The following is a 15402-nucleotide window of genomic DNA, read 5'->3' as shown; positions in this document are numbered from 1 at the left end:
CTAAGGTATATAGAGTAGCTTTTACCATAAAATGAGTATGTATATGGAGGCTGTTGTCACAAAAGCAATTATGGTGTGATCTGTTGTCACAAAAGCAATTATGCTGTAACTACTGCATACAGCAAATAGTTAAGTAATGAGTGTAGTACGCAGCCTTAAAGAGAAGGCAGTGATAAAATTATATGATTGTGTGGAATGGGAACACTTTTGGTGATGTCCTTCAAGAATGCAACTGCAGTCATAACATATGGGTTGTCCTGCCTCAGGCAGCCCTCGGTCGGCCAGATTCCAAAGTCTGGGTCCGACGTCAGCTGATGTCGCATTTCTCTCCGACGTCACAGCGGCAGGAGTACATAAGCATCAGCCGACACCATCTTCTTCAGTCTTTCTTGCTGCGCGGTGCCTGAAGAAGAAGCAGTTCGCAAGTGCCGGTCGGTCAGCTCCTGTATTCTTCGATCCGAAGTCATCAAAAAAGCTAAGTACCCCGTTGGGGACCTTTTCTTGCCTCAGCCGATGTCAGAAATTACTGAAAAAGTTAATAATTGTTTGTCTTGTGGTAAACAAATACCTCATAAGGATTTCCATTCTTACTGCCTTCCTTGCCTTGGCCCAGACCACGACGTCTCGGCCTGTGCCGCCTGTGTTCGCTTCAATAAGCACACTCTCAGGCACCGGGCGGAGTTCGCTGAAGACTTTTTCGGTGAAAATTACGATTACAAGATGCTGTCGGAGTTACCGACATTGCAGACTCCTAAAAAACGTAAAGACCGGGACCGCCATCCTCGGCCCGCGTCTTCCACCGACACCACGCCAAAACCTACCGCGAGTGCCCCGGTTCCCTCTGAGGCGGTTATTTCACCACTCCGAACCAAAGACACCGCATTACCGATACCTCCGATACTGGAGACCACACCGACGCCAGTTATTGATTTTCCTCCGGATACTGTTACCGAGGAAATGCCCGAGACCATTGCTGTGGATAAGGTCACTCCTGCACGTGGAGCTGCTAGGCCTCCCATGTCCATGTCTATCAAGGCCTACACACGTGCTAAGGCAGCTAGCAAGACTAAGCACCTTTCTGCCAAAGCCTTACCTCAGCCTACTCCTGAGACACAAATCATGACTATGGCAGCAGACTTAATCTCCATGATCAGAGGTTCCCAGGCCCATCCTGAGAGAGGATCTCAGCCTCCTCCTGATAAGAGGCCCAGGGTTGAGCCCACTGACCCTCTGCCTTCAGTTGAAGATTCTGAGGCCTCTGGCCTCTCCGATAGCCAGGAAGAGCCTTTCCAGGCCTACGAGGACTCAGATGCAGAGGACTCCATCCCCTCGGCCTCCCCTCCTGAGGATATTTCTTTTGGGGAAGTTCTGCATTCCATGAGGGAACATTTTAAGTGGCAAGGCCAGGAATTTTCTGATTCCAGAAAGCACCTTCGTACCTTCCTTAAAAAGCCCCAGCACAGGCCCTTAGCTATTCCTCCTGTGCTTGATGTTTTGGATGATTTATACTCTGACTCCAGTGTTACCCCTGATACTCTCCCTCCTGCTCCTGCCAAGCCGGACAGATACTACAGAGTTCCTGAAACACATTCTCATTTCTTTAGGGCCCATGCTGTTGATTTAGAAACTATTTCACAGGGGCCGAAAGGGGTTTCAGCTACCACCTCCAAAAATCCTTTGCCTTCCAACAGGGAAGCTAGGTCATTAGAGAGATGGGGGAAGAAGGTTTACACCTCCACTACTTTATCTATGAGAGCTCTCAATTGTCTCTTTCATATGTTTCAATACCAGGATTTCCTGTTAGATGATTTACAGAAAACTTTGGCCTCTCCTGATCCTTTAGATAGGAAGTCTTTGCAGGAGGCTGTACACAACTCTCAGCAAGTTAGCAATCACTTCCTTCAGTGTGGATATGATGCATTGGAAGCTTCATGTAGGGCAGCTATGACAGGGGCGGTCATTCGCAGACATGCATGGTTAAAAGAACAACCTCTACCAGATCATGTTAAGGCAAAACTTCTTGATGCACCCTTGGAAAAGAACAAGCTTTTTGGTGCTAATGCTAAAGATGTATTAAAGACCATTGAGGAAAAAGCCAAGTCAGTTCAGACAGTCAAAGATTTCCTCCAGGTTCAGCCACCCAGATTCAGCAGGAATTGGCCTTCAAAAAACTGGTCCTTTCCTAATACTGAAAGATTTCAAAGGGGCAAAAGCAGGCGTGGCCGAGGAAGAGGGCCATACAGAGGTTCCTACAGGGGACGACAATGGCAACCAGGAAACCAAAGAAGTGACACAGGGGCTTCTCCTGCCCCACAGGGACAATCCCAATGACTTTCCTCTACTTCCGCTTACCAAAGAGCAAACAGAAGCTCCCTTGGGTGGAAAATTATCTCTGTTTTCAGACAATTGGCACAGATTGACAAAGGACAAATGGATTTTGGACATTATAGACCAAGGCTACAGGTTCAATTTTCATACCTTACCAAGGAAACAAGGCATGCCAGACCTACCGCCAAACCAGAAGGCAGAGGCTTTCAAGCAAATTTCTCTGCTTGCTCAGATCAATGCAATAGAAAAAGTTCCACAACAAGAACAAGGCCAGGGGTTTTACTCAAGACTGTTCCTTGTTCCAAGAAAAGAAACACAATGGAGACCAATACTGGATTTGTCTGCATTAAACACCTTTCTCATAGTACCAAAGTTCAAAATGCTGACCTTACAGCAACTCCTTCCCATGTTGGGCAAGGGGTCTTGGCTGATTACTCTGGACCTCAAGGAGGCATACCTGCATGTCCCTATCAGACACAGCTGCAGAAGATACCTCAGATTTCTTGCAGGGCCAGAGCATTATCAATTCTCAGCATTGCCATTTGGCTTATCTACTGTGCCCAGAGTGTTTACAAAATGCCTGGCTTCAGTAATTGCTCATTGCAGGCTCCAGGGGATTCAAATTTACCCATACCTGGACGACTGCCTCATTCAAGCGGACGACAAACTGATTTTGACAAAAAACTTGGATTATGTCATTCAATTGCTACAAGCTCTGGGATACGCAGTCAACTTCCAAAAGTCAAGACTGCAGCCATCCCAGCAGATTACTTTCTTAGGAGCCAATCTAGACACAACCTCTCAAATGGCTTACCTGACAGAAGACAAGCAAAAGAAGTTAACTCATTATTTCAAAGGTTTGGCAAAGCTCACCCAGATGACTGCAAGGAGATTCCTACAGGCCCTGGGTTACATGGCATCATGCATTCTCCTGGTTCCATTAGCAAGACTACATATGAGAAAGCTTCAATGGTACCTAAAAAGTTTATGGTCTCAACACAGCAACAATTTAGAGACAACCATACCACTTATTCCATGCCTACAAAAGGAATTCCTATGGTGGGCCTTGGTAAGCCAGGCAAACACAGGCATGTCATTCAAAAAACCACAAATAACACAAACAATGACCACAGATGCCTCAGACCTTGGATGGGGGGTGCACATGGAGGGCAGATGTATTCAAGGACAATGGTCTCCAAAGGAAACACATCTGCATATCAACCAAAAAGAAATGCTGGCAGTCATGCATGCCATCGAGGCCTTTCGACAACAACTCCAGCAAGGCCACCTGCTAATACGGACAGACAACACCACTGTCATGTGGTACATAAACAAGCAGGGGGGCACCCATTCTTACCCCCCTTTGCAGACTGACAATGAATCTTTGGGAAAAATCACTGAGCTTAAACATGCAGTTGCAATCCCAGTTTGTTCCAGGCAAAGACAATGTGCTGGCGGACAGCCTAAGCAGGAATTTCCTAGACCCCCACGAGTGGAGGTTACATCCAGAAATCTTCATAAGGCTCACCTCGACATGGGACAGGCCAGAAGTAGACCTATTTGCCTCCCACCTCAATCATCAGCTACAAAAGTTCTGTTCAAGGACATATCATCCACAAGCATGGAAAACAGATGCTCTCTCATTCAACTCGAACTTCCTAAAGATTTATGCATTCCCACCTCTGCCACTGATGACCACAGTACTACTAAAGATCAAAGCAGAGAAGCCAAAAGGGATCTTAATAGCTCCAGACTGGCCAAGACAACACTGGTACCCACTACTACGGAGCATATGCCACAACAAAAAATGGGCCCTTCCCCAATGGCCCCATCTTTTGACTCAAAACAACTTCAAGACAGTACATCCCAACATTCAGACGCTCCAGCTAACAGCTTGGGAGATTCCATGAATAACCTCAATCTATCTCTCTCCAAGGAATTTCAGCGGATATTAACAGAAGCCCGCAGACCATCCACCAGAAAGGTTTATTCAGCAAAATGGAAGAGATTCTGCATTTGGAATACCAGCAAGGGTCATGATGCATCATTATTGAACATCTCACTCATCCTGGAATACTTGGCAGATATGCTACAGAATGGACTCTCATATTCTTCTATAAAAATACATGCTTCAGCTATTTCAGCTAGATACAACACTGATCCACCTGTGTTCTCACATCCTTTGTTAAGGCAATTTCTTAGAGGAATCAAGAATATCAAGCCACCAAGAAAGGCCCCAGTTCCAGCTTGGGACCTCAACTTTGTCCTAGAAAAACTGACTCTACCCCTTTGAGCCAGCAGCTTCTGTGGACTTACAATTCCTCTCATGGAAGACAGCTTTCCTGTTGGCAATCACCTCAGCAAGAAGGGTTTCGGAATTACAGGCCCTAATGGCAATACCACCGTTCATTACCTTTCATAGAGACAGGGTCTCCTTATGAACCAACCCTAGCTTTCTGCCAAAAGTGGTATCTAGGGTTTCTTTGAATCAAGCAATTCACCTGCCTACTTTCTTTCCCAATCCTGAGAACAAAGGGGAAAGACTGTTGCATACCTTGGACATTCACAGACAACTTCGCTACTACCTGGACAGAACCAAGGCCAATAGGAAGTCTGATCAGCTTTTTGTAGCTTACGCCCCTGGAGTACAAGGGAAAGCAATTTCCAAACAGACTATCTCAAAATGGATTGGACATTGCATCAGATTATGTTATTCCTTCCATGGAAAGAGTGTACCAGCCAATATCAGATCACACTCTACCAGAGCTACAGCCACCTCTACAGCGTTCTTAAGAGGGGTGCCTACAAAAGACATTCTAGAAGCTGCTACATGGAGCTCTGTGCATACATTCTCCAAACACTACAACCTCCCTTTATATTCCAGATCCAGAGCAGGCTTTGCTTCGGCAGTCCTGCAGGGATTGATAGCTACACCATCCTTTTCTTAGAGCTTTCCACCTCCCCCAGCTTAGCTATGGTATTCAACCCATATGTTATGACTGCAGTTGCATTCTTGAAGGACATAGTACAGTTTTGTACCTACCATAAATGTAGATGTCCGATAGATATGCAACTGCAGTCGGGTTTTCCCTCCCTCCTTCCCCTCTATTCCTTGGGTCCACTCCTCTCCCTGTTATCCTAGCTGGGGATATCTGTTATGGTGTATCTGTTTATTGCTTATTTATTTGTCTGGAAACCTGTTTTGTCTTCCAAATTGATTACAGCCTTCCTTGGAGGGCACCTGGCATCTGGGGCAAGAAACACTGAAGAAGATGGCATCGGCTGATGCTTATGTACTCCTGCCGCTGTGACGTCGGAGAGAAATGCGACATCAGCCGATGTCGGACCCAGACTTTGGAATCCGGCCGACCGAGGGCTGCCTGAGGCAGGACAACCCATATGTTATGACTGCAGTTGCATATCTATCGGACATCTACATTTATGGTAGGTACAAAACTGTACTTTGCTGCTGCTGCTGTTGCGGTGAGATACTGGTAATTTTTATTGATTGACTTGAATTTTACTGTAAAACGAATAGCACTAAAGATCTAAAGAAGGTGTAGTTTTACTCATTGTAATAACTGTCATAATGTATAAGGTATTGCACAGTTTGTTAAGCAAGCAATAATGCCAAGCAGGGTGGTTGTTATTGGACAAAGTTCAAATAATTAATGAAAAACTGCTAAGAGGTTTACTACTGGCCTGGGTGTGCAAGCATTTAATAACATGGCTATAAAAGTGACAGATAGCAGCCAGGGCAAACTGTTTTAAGTTAAGGGTCTGTGATATACTTTTGCTATCTGAGAGGTGTCATGCGATGCAAGCACACAGACCACTGTCAAAGTTCTGGCAGCGAAAAGGCTTTTGCCTACTACAAGGCAGTCAAGTTTTGAAAAAAATGCCAAGTGACCAGGGCAATAGTCCAAGATAGATGGATGACAAAGGCCACATCTTAAGCGTGAAGGTTAAGCTAATGATAATGGTTAAGGTCTTCATCTCCCTTGCACAAAGTATAAGGTTCAGTTATGACCTCAGATCAATGTCTGTGTAGAGTTTGCATATTTGTCTCTTGTCTTTTGTGCAGTTCCTCTTACCTCCCAAAACATGCTGGATGTTTCTACCTCAGACTCTTCCAAGAATTGAATGGAGTTGTGGACAGAAGCACAGACTCTACATGGTGCCTATCAGGGGAAGAGTTGTGCATGCCAACTGCTTTAGGCATCATCTGTGGTGTGTATTACCCTCTAGATAGGAGACCATGGAGCACAGACTGAGATCCATTCAATAATGTAAAAATTAGGTGGTCATGTTGAGTAATGTCACCAAAAATGGATGTGGTGTTTGCCAGTGATAAGTTGGTTGGTGACCCAATCTGTTCCAGAGACCCATGTTAACAGCATGAGGAGTCTGTGTGCCTCTGTGGGCCAATGTGTGCATACCATAAAATCCAGCAGCCCTGGGACAATAAGCTGCTTGTCGGTCAATGTCCAGTTGCCAAGCATGGGTTGGCTGGGATAGCTCTGTTGAGTAGAAGCCGGGTATAAAACCAGTCAACCTGCCAAACATGAACTAAGGGCTGCTGCACTCAGTATAGGTTCACTGACAAGACACAACCTAGAAATGGATGGCATGATGATGAGGAGGCTAGACATCCTGTGTAAATAGGAGACAAGATGATAGAGGATAATACTGCAAAGCAACTTGCCTTGAGATCTGTCACTCTGGGGAGGACCTGCTGGAAATTACATAAGATTTGTGGTGAGGGAGAGTCTTCTCTAGACAGTAAAGGATGTTATCAGAATTAGTGGCAGACTCATGGCAATCAGACTCCAGTATAAAGAGAGGGCTATATTCATAATCTCAGCCTATGTCCCCAGGGTTGTATAGCAAGGAGAAGAGTGCATTCAGGTAACAGGTGTAGGCTGTGTTATATAAAGCAGGACAACATGAGTTGGTGTTAATAATGGGGGACTTGAATGCTCATCTCTGGACTAATAGAGCAAGATATGAGGACTGCCTGGGTCTACATGGGTGGGACAACAGAAATAAAGTAGAATTTATTCTTAACTTCTTTCGGGCAAATGGCTTGATAGTGACTGACACATAGCTTAACAAGAAAGACAAGATCACATACTAGAGTGGCCAACATGCTAGTAAGGTAGACGTCCTCCTAGTAAAGAAAGGGTATTGGATAGAACCAGAGACTGCAAAGTCATCCCAGTGGAAAAGCTATCCAACAGCATAAAGGCACTAAAGTCAATAAGGACTAGGCTGAAGACCTGGAAGTTGACTGGAGCAGAAGCATAAGGCTTCAAGGAAATAATCAGTAATTAGGACTTTAGCACTTCAGGAAGAAGATGAAATAGGTGGAGTTGAAGAAGAATGGCAGCACCTCATAACAGCATGTTTGACTAACAGAGAGCAGATACATGACCGAGATTGTATGCAAATAAAGTATAGAAGGAAAGAAAGTAGTGGAGTACAGAAATCAAGTTGGCACAGAGGTTAAGGTTGCAAGCTGTGCTTCCTGTGATACAGAGTTTGATTCCCTCTGCTCTCATTTGCTTACTGTGTGACTGTGAGCAAGTCACTTAACCAGACATTGCTCCCAGGTCATCCTTAAAAAGGGTCGGTGTGCCTAGTGGGCCTACCTGATTATCAAATAGGCATGTTATTATCAAAAGAAAGAAGGAATGCAGGAAAAAGTGAGAGAAAAAAAAAGACCAGGCTAAGAAGAAACACTGTTTGACTAACAAAAAGACTATGAGAGCAGTCACAACAACAAAGAGCAATGCACTAGAGGCAATGTAACACAATTACTGGAAAGTGATGCAACAGATGTTGCAAATAAATTCTACCAGGCTGAAAAGCATAAATAGAAAGATAAAGAAGACAGTAATCAGGCACCCTTCATAAGGATGCCAGCAACAAACTGCTCACCAGTCTTCCAGCTGCTTATGAAAGAGGAAAACCCCACAAAAGCTGTATTCCCCAGATACAGCCTACAATGATAGATGAAGAAGAGCCCACCCTAGAAGAAGCAAGAACAGCACCAAGAAAAATAAAGTCAGGGATAGCAGCCAGCTCCAATGAGGTCAGAACAGATATGATGAAAATATTGGGTCAGTTAGGAGAAAAATTGCTCCAGAGGATACTCCTAGCAGTATGGAGAGAATGGCATATCCCAGATGACTGGACACTAAGCATTCCTGTACCATTTTACAAGAGCAAAGGGGACATTTACAAACTCCTGTCATATTGCATGAAAGTGCTGGAGAGGGTAATTGATAAATGAATATGCACAGTAGTAGAAAGTAAGATGGCACATGAGCACTTTAGCTTCAGATCATGATGCAACATAACTGACCTGATGTTTTAAATGAGACAAATAGTAAGGTAGCTGGTAAGAAGCTAGAGACAAGGAAAGAGTCAAACTGACCATGCCTAAACTTGGAGAAAGTATATGGCAAGGTTCCAAGAAAGCTAATGTGTGCAGCCCTGTAATGGTTTGAAGGGTTTACCATCAAATGGTCAACAGTAACATGCTCGACAGCCACCTCCTCGACCATGGTAGGAGCAACTGTCGGAATGTCAACGTTCATTTGTACGTCTGTTTAAAAGGACGTACATGGACAGAGAGTTTCAGCATGTATGTCAATGGGAGAGTTCCACCTTAATATTCATGAGTCAATGTTATTTGTTGTGGAAATCACCGTTCATGGATGTGATTTTTGTCCTTTTGATAGTAAACTGGTTTGAAGTCCTAGGAACGTTACTACAATTATTGCAGGATGTGTACAAGAACCAAATACAAAAGAACACACAATGTTCAGACTCAGAGATGGGTTCCTAGTGGAAGTGGGAGTGGGTATGCATTACGGGTCAGTTTTGAGCAACCTGCTGTTCTTACTGGTGATGGTCTACAGTAGCAAACAGGTCAGAGGGGACAGTTTAGCAAAGCTGTTGTATGCAGATGATGTGGTATTACAAGCAGACTTTGAACAGGATTTTCAGCAAATGATAAAGGACTGGAATGCAAAACAGAAGGCATGTGAAGTGAAACTCTATACAAACAAGATGGTTGTCATGGCAGAAAATGGGGTAAATCTGAAAAAGCTGAAAAGTGAGATAGAAGGAGAAAGTCATTGAACAAGTTAACAGCTTCAAGTATCTGGGAGGGGTGGTTGAGGAGGAGGGAGTCTGAATGAGAAGGTCAAAACTAGAACCGAAAGAGCTGCAGTCAGCTGACTGTGACAGAAGAATGCCAAATATGCTCAAAAGATGTACAAAACAGGGGTGTGACTGGTACTACTGTGTGGCACAGAAGCCTGGGCAGTGAAGGTAGAGCAGTTGAGGAAACTAAGTGATGGAGATGAAGTACCTTGATGGGTGTTAGGATGCACACTGTGGGACCAGTGAAGAAATTGTGACTTCAGAGCAGAAGCCAAAATAGCTACAATTGCACTGAATATCATAGGAAGCAGGGAGTAGAAGAGGATTTGGTAGAAGAAAGCCATCCAGGAAAGAGATGAATAGATTGCAGGTGAGAAGACCTGTGACAGTCAGGTATGACTACTGAAGAATTTAGGAGAGTGGCATTGAACAGAGAGTGATGGTAACAAGTGATGCAACACTCCAATCCCAGGTACACTTAGTGCCATGGTGACGTGGGAAATAGTGGAATATCCAACCCAGTGTGGCCGTATATGAAAACTACAGTGATCATTTAAGTATGAGTTTTGTGCAGTTTTGTGCACAATGTTGTCATAAGTTAAGTGGTTTGTGAAAGTTTTGGCCATAAATGCAGGTCAGCAACGCGGAAGTAAGAGTGTGCAAAGCTAAGCACAGCAGCTTGTAGTAATCTGCCTTCTTGTTACTTCAGATGCTTCTTTAGATTAAGTAAATAATACTGATAATTGTGACAAACTGTATGAGGGGTAAGAGGTAAAGAGTGTGACATGATTATCCTGTTATAATCTTCTTCAGAATCTGGCTTTAATATCTGTATCAATAATATAAGAAATGTGCATTTTATTGGAGACAATACAGAACATTGCATTAATTATCACAGGAAACACATTTCTATACATTTTTCTACACTGGTGAATAGCTTCAGATTAGGCTTTGTTTTAGAATGATGCAGCAGTATTGAGTAATACTGAATCCCACAAAATGATGTAAGACGATAGGACAATACTTGTTACAGGACTACTTCTGATGCTACTCTTCTTAGAATAATTCCTCAGACTTATACTTGCACAATCCTCGGTTTGCTAGAGATATAAAAGCTGAGCTGTTAGAATTTAAAAATCCACATGACCTTCAACTGTGTCCTATAAAACTTGCAAGTAGATAAGGCCCCAGGTTAGCAGACAGGAAGTGAGTGTATATGACAAGGCACATACTTGTTCCAAATGTATCAACCCCCTCTCATCTGAATAAAGCAGAAAATTGTGGAGGAGCACACACTGTTTGTGTGTTACACCATTGCTGTAAGTCTGCACAGACTGCCACAACAAAGTGCAGTCAACAGACTACATAGTTAGGAGCAAGTGACCCTTGAAAAGCAGAAACAGTGTGGGCAGACTAGACAAAAGGGCTTCCCCTTCTTATTCAGCATGAACTGTTAAACATAGTATAATTTTACAAGGACCATCCAAGCAGATTAAGTGCCATATGATTACTGTTTTATTTAAAATACCATACAGGTGCTGCAGCTAAACCTTGCCATGTATTTAGAATAATACATATACAGAGGATAGTGTTGTACAACTCTGAATGTTTCAGCTATAGATCAGTAAGCATTATTGATTGCTTTCAGTTTCATGTAGTTTGATTTAATATAACAACTAATGTACAACATAAAAAAAAAACAGGAAAAAATAATAAAAAAATGACAGTTGCATGATGGCTAAGTTCCCTGTGAATTGCACTTGTGCAAAACATACTGACTGAAGGAGGTTGCTACAACTGGGGGGTGCTTGTGCCCTAAAGCACTGTATTCTCAGATTTGATATGTGTTATTTAGAGGTACAGAAGGAGAAACTGGCTGCTTCAAACCTACTGGGACAGCCATTTTTTTCTTTCTTTTTTGTGTCTGACATATTTTTGAGGAAGTAATTTTCAGTCTCTCAGAAAGTTACAGAATTACCATAACTACTTTAGCAGTGCAAACATGCAGGCTCTCCTTTCCCAGATTCTGTTATTAAATTGCTATTAAAGTGTTACTGGCAAATGCTGTGAAAAGCATTTCTTACAAGAAAACCTGCCTTATCTTCAACTAGATATAAATGAAAAACAGTACATACAAACTTATGGAGTGCATTATATGACATTCATCTTGATGTCACTTGAGAAATGCATGACAAGTTGTTCAGATTTAGATTTCCATAAAGCAGGGTAGAAATTATGCTAAATGAATTGTAACTGTTTTAATGTTGAACCACAAAAAAAGAATAAAACAAATAATCCAAAGACCAGAAAGAACAGGACAATCACCTTGAAAAACACAATTTATTGTAGATATGTTGAATGTTTTCTTCCCCACTAGAGGGACTTCCTCAGAACAATGTAAAACACACACCCAGCTCTATTTATACTCCACTCTAATTAAACAATTACATTAAATCACTAATTGTTAAAAACATCAATTGTTTAAAAATACATTTAAAACAGACAACAACATTCACAAGTTGTAATTTGAAACTTGAACATGAAAACTTCATTATTTTTCCTAAAAACATAATGTTGGCTTACCAACATTTATTTATTTGTCCCTCATTTACCCCAATATATTATGCAACTTTAAAATACTCGAAATGGTGATCATTTCATTTATTCCAGGGTAATGAGTAGTGTTTAAAAACAGTTGCCATTTCAATTCCATGATACTTTCCTAACTAGTGTTCCAGAGACCAGATTTTGCTGATCCCTGGGCTTTGTCTTGGTTCCTGTGCTTCTCCATTTTCCTTGTTTGGTCAGGGGGAAGTTTCTTTACTCACCAGTGAGAGTGGGGAGTACTGAGCTGCCTGTTTGTCCTTAGAGGAGTGGTTTAAGGCAGTAACTTGTAGTCTATTGGCCATTTTGGGTCATTTCCTGTCTTTTCCAGCCCCCTGCTATAAAGCGCGTTTTAGCGCGGAGTTGCCACTGTTGCACACTAGGGCAGCGCCGTTAAGCAGGTTTAAACTATTGCGGCCACCTAAAGTCCACTCTTCAAATTTTGCCTTAAAACTACCTTCCTCGATCTATATTACTGATCTAATCTGCGTATCCTATAACTAAAAGATCATCTCTACTTGACTCCAAGTAGACTATTCTCTATCTGTTAAACCTAGCACTTGCTCCTACAGTACTTATTACCTTGATACGGCACTCTTGTCATAGATAGTACCCCAAAAGGCAGACCCCATTTCTCGGTCACCCAAGTCCCCGGAATCTCTTTTAAAGTTTTTGTCTATTCCTTCTAGCATGTCGAGGGATCAGTTGCTAGTGTCCTCTCCTGCTCAGCTGGTGAACCTGGGAATATTGAGGCAATGTTACAATTGCCTCATGTACACAGACAACCCTCTCCTCCTCCCACAAAACACAAATACATGCGAGAGATGCAACTATACGGCCAAACTGGAGGCTGAGCTCTCTCAACATAGGACTGGCAAGACCAGACAGGAGGAGAAGTTTACCACACACACTATAGACCCAGTCTCACATAGTACCATCACAACCTCAAATCATACACATAAACACACAAAGACATACTCGGAGGCTCTGATCAAAAATCTACCAAAACAGCAGAGGCCACCAAAGCAGACACCCAAACAACCACCACCTCAGAACACAACACCTGCAACACATAGACCTCACAGTCAGAGTGTCAAACAGTCACAGCCCTTAAGGCCAAACACAATGCCAGACACACTAGTCATTGGTGACTCCATAGTCAGACACACTGACGCCCCGCTCACCAGACTGAGTAAGGAGAAGGTCACAGTAAGCTGCCTGTCTGGCGCTAGAATCCGCCACATAACGCAAGCAATCAGGTCTCTCAACAGCAGGTACAAATACGACTCAGTCATTGTCCACGCTGGTGTAAACGACCTGAGACGTACCTCCTTGGACTACATGAAAAGAGACATTGAGGAGCTCTCTGATTATGTAGCCCAGGCAGGTATGACCCTGACCTTGAGCAGTATCCTACCTTCACCAAGAATGATGCCACAATACAGAGATAAGATGATCAGCTTTAACAATTGGCTTAAACTCTGGTGTCATTCAAAGGGGATCCAATGTCTGTCTGCCTGGGATGACATGCTGGACAAGCCACGCTGCTTGCAAGGACGGCTTGCACCTGTCACCCTGGGATTCCGGATATTGGCAAAGGCTCTTGCCACCCCATAGTGCCTTTTTAGGCAAGGCTCAAATTCTAAACCTACCACCCTAGAACACAAAAAGGAAAAACTGAGGGTAATGCTGCTCAATGCCAGAAGTCTAAATCTCAAAATGCACGCACTCGAGGCCCTTCTCAGTATGGAGAACATCGATGTCTGTGCTGTGACAGAAACCTGGTTCAAGGCTCCTGAGAGCACCCCAGCACTATCAGGTTTTACCTCATATCATGCCCGCCCCAAAATCCGGACAATACCAAAAAGGAGGGGGCGTATCCATATTCATCAAGGACACCCACACCTCAAGACTGGTGGCAACGCACGATGCATCGGAGACCATCCAGGTGCAATTAACCATAGGCAAGACTGCGCTGCAAATTGTAGCATGTTACAGGCCACCCTCACAAACTCAGGAACCTCACATGGCCTTCCTGAAAACACTAGAGGGGATAAATGTATCACCAAACACCATCATACTAGGTGACTTCAATTACCCTAATATAGACTGGGAACACTACTCAAGCCCAAACACCCTAGCCCAAAAGTTCCTGGAATTCATAAACTCAAATGCCATGGAACAACTAGTCACCATCCCCACAAGAGGAGAAAACATACTTGATCTCATCATCACGAGCATGGGAGCACAATGTTCAACACCGGAAGTATACCCCTCACTGGTGAGATCAGATCACAAACTAATCTCGCTAGAGGTCCTCATCCCACCCCCACCTGAAATAAAAAAGACCACAGTAAAGAACTTCTCGAAAGCTGACTTCACACTTCTAAAGACTAGTGTGGTCTCCTTTAAGGCCCCCGAGCCGGCGGAAAACAGTACTCAAGCCGCTGAATCACTTACAAATGCATTCTACCAGCACCTGCAGGACTGCATGGACAAGGCAATCCCAAGCAAAACAAAGACTCTTTGTACCAAAGGCAAGCGTCCAGTCTGGTGGACCCCAGCCATAAACAAACTCTACAACAAAAGGAGGAAGCTACTACAAGATAGAGCAAAATCCTTAAAAGGTAAGACACCCTTGATCACTATAAGTAAAAAACTAAGAGCTCTCATAAAATCATCCAAAGCAAATTTTGAGAGAAAAATAGCTAAAGACTCAAAAGACAATCATAAGGCCTTCTTTAGCTATGTTAGAAACCTGGGAGGAAACTCCCAGATATGCTCAGAACTAGTTCAAAATGATGTGAAGATTACTGATCCTACAGACATTGCCAACATACTGGCTGACAGGTTCAGTGCAAACTTCTCCCTCCCCCCCAAAAGGAGAGATATTTATACCAAACGATTGCAGCCCCCCAAACATCTCTAACGCCCAAGTGAGAACTGCTCTCTCCAAAGCAAAAAACACAGCATCCATGGGACCTGATGGTGTCCCCGGCTGTGTGCTCCACGAACTCAACGAGGAATTAAACCCACAGCTAGGACAGCTGTTTAATCATAGTCTTACCTCTGAATACGTACCCAGGGAGTGGCGCACTGCAACTGTGGTCCCACTTCACAAAGGCGGTGCCTCCACCGACCCTGGAAATTACCGGCCCATTAGCTTGACAAGCCTTATCTGCAAAGCCATGGAGAGGATCATAATGGACCTCATAAACAAAGACATAGGGAATTTGCAGACTTTGGATCCAACCCAGTTTGGCTTTGTCAAAGGCAGATCATGCCTTTTAAACTTGG

The 15402-nt window shown here is 43.5% G+C and overlaps 1 protein-coding gene across 1 annotated transcript in view; it reads left to right on the top strand.

Annotated features, from left to right (window-relative positions):
• The window catches only part of FAT2 (FAT atypical cadherin 2), a 1015713-nt gene that overhangs the window by 360745 nt on the left and 639566 nt on the right, over positions 1 to 15402 (top strand). The gene's annotated exons all lie outside the window — the stretch shown is intronic.

This window comes from Protopterus annectens, chromosome 4.part0 (assembly GCF_019279795.1).
Source record: "Protopterus annectens isolate FY-2018-M chromosome 4.part0, PAN1.0, whole genome shotgun sequence".
Lineage (NCBI taxonomy): Eukaryota > Metazoa > Chordata > Ceratodontiformes > Protopteridae > Protopterus > Protopterus annectens.
Note: the sequence above shows the minus strand (reverse complement) of the source record. Positions and strands in the feature narration are given on the sequence as shown.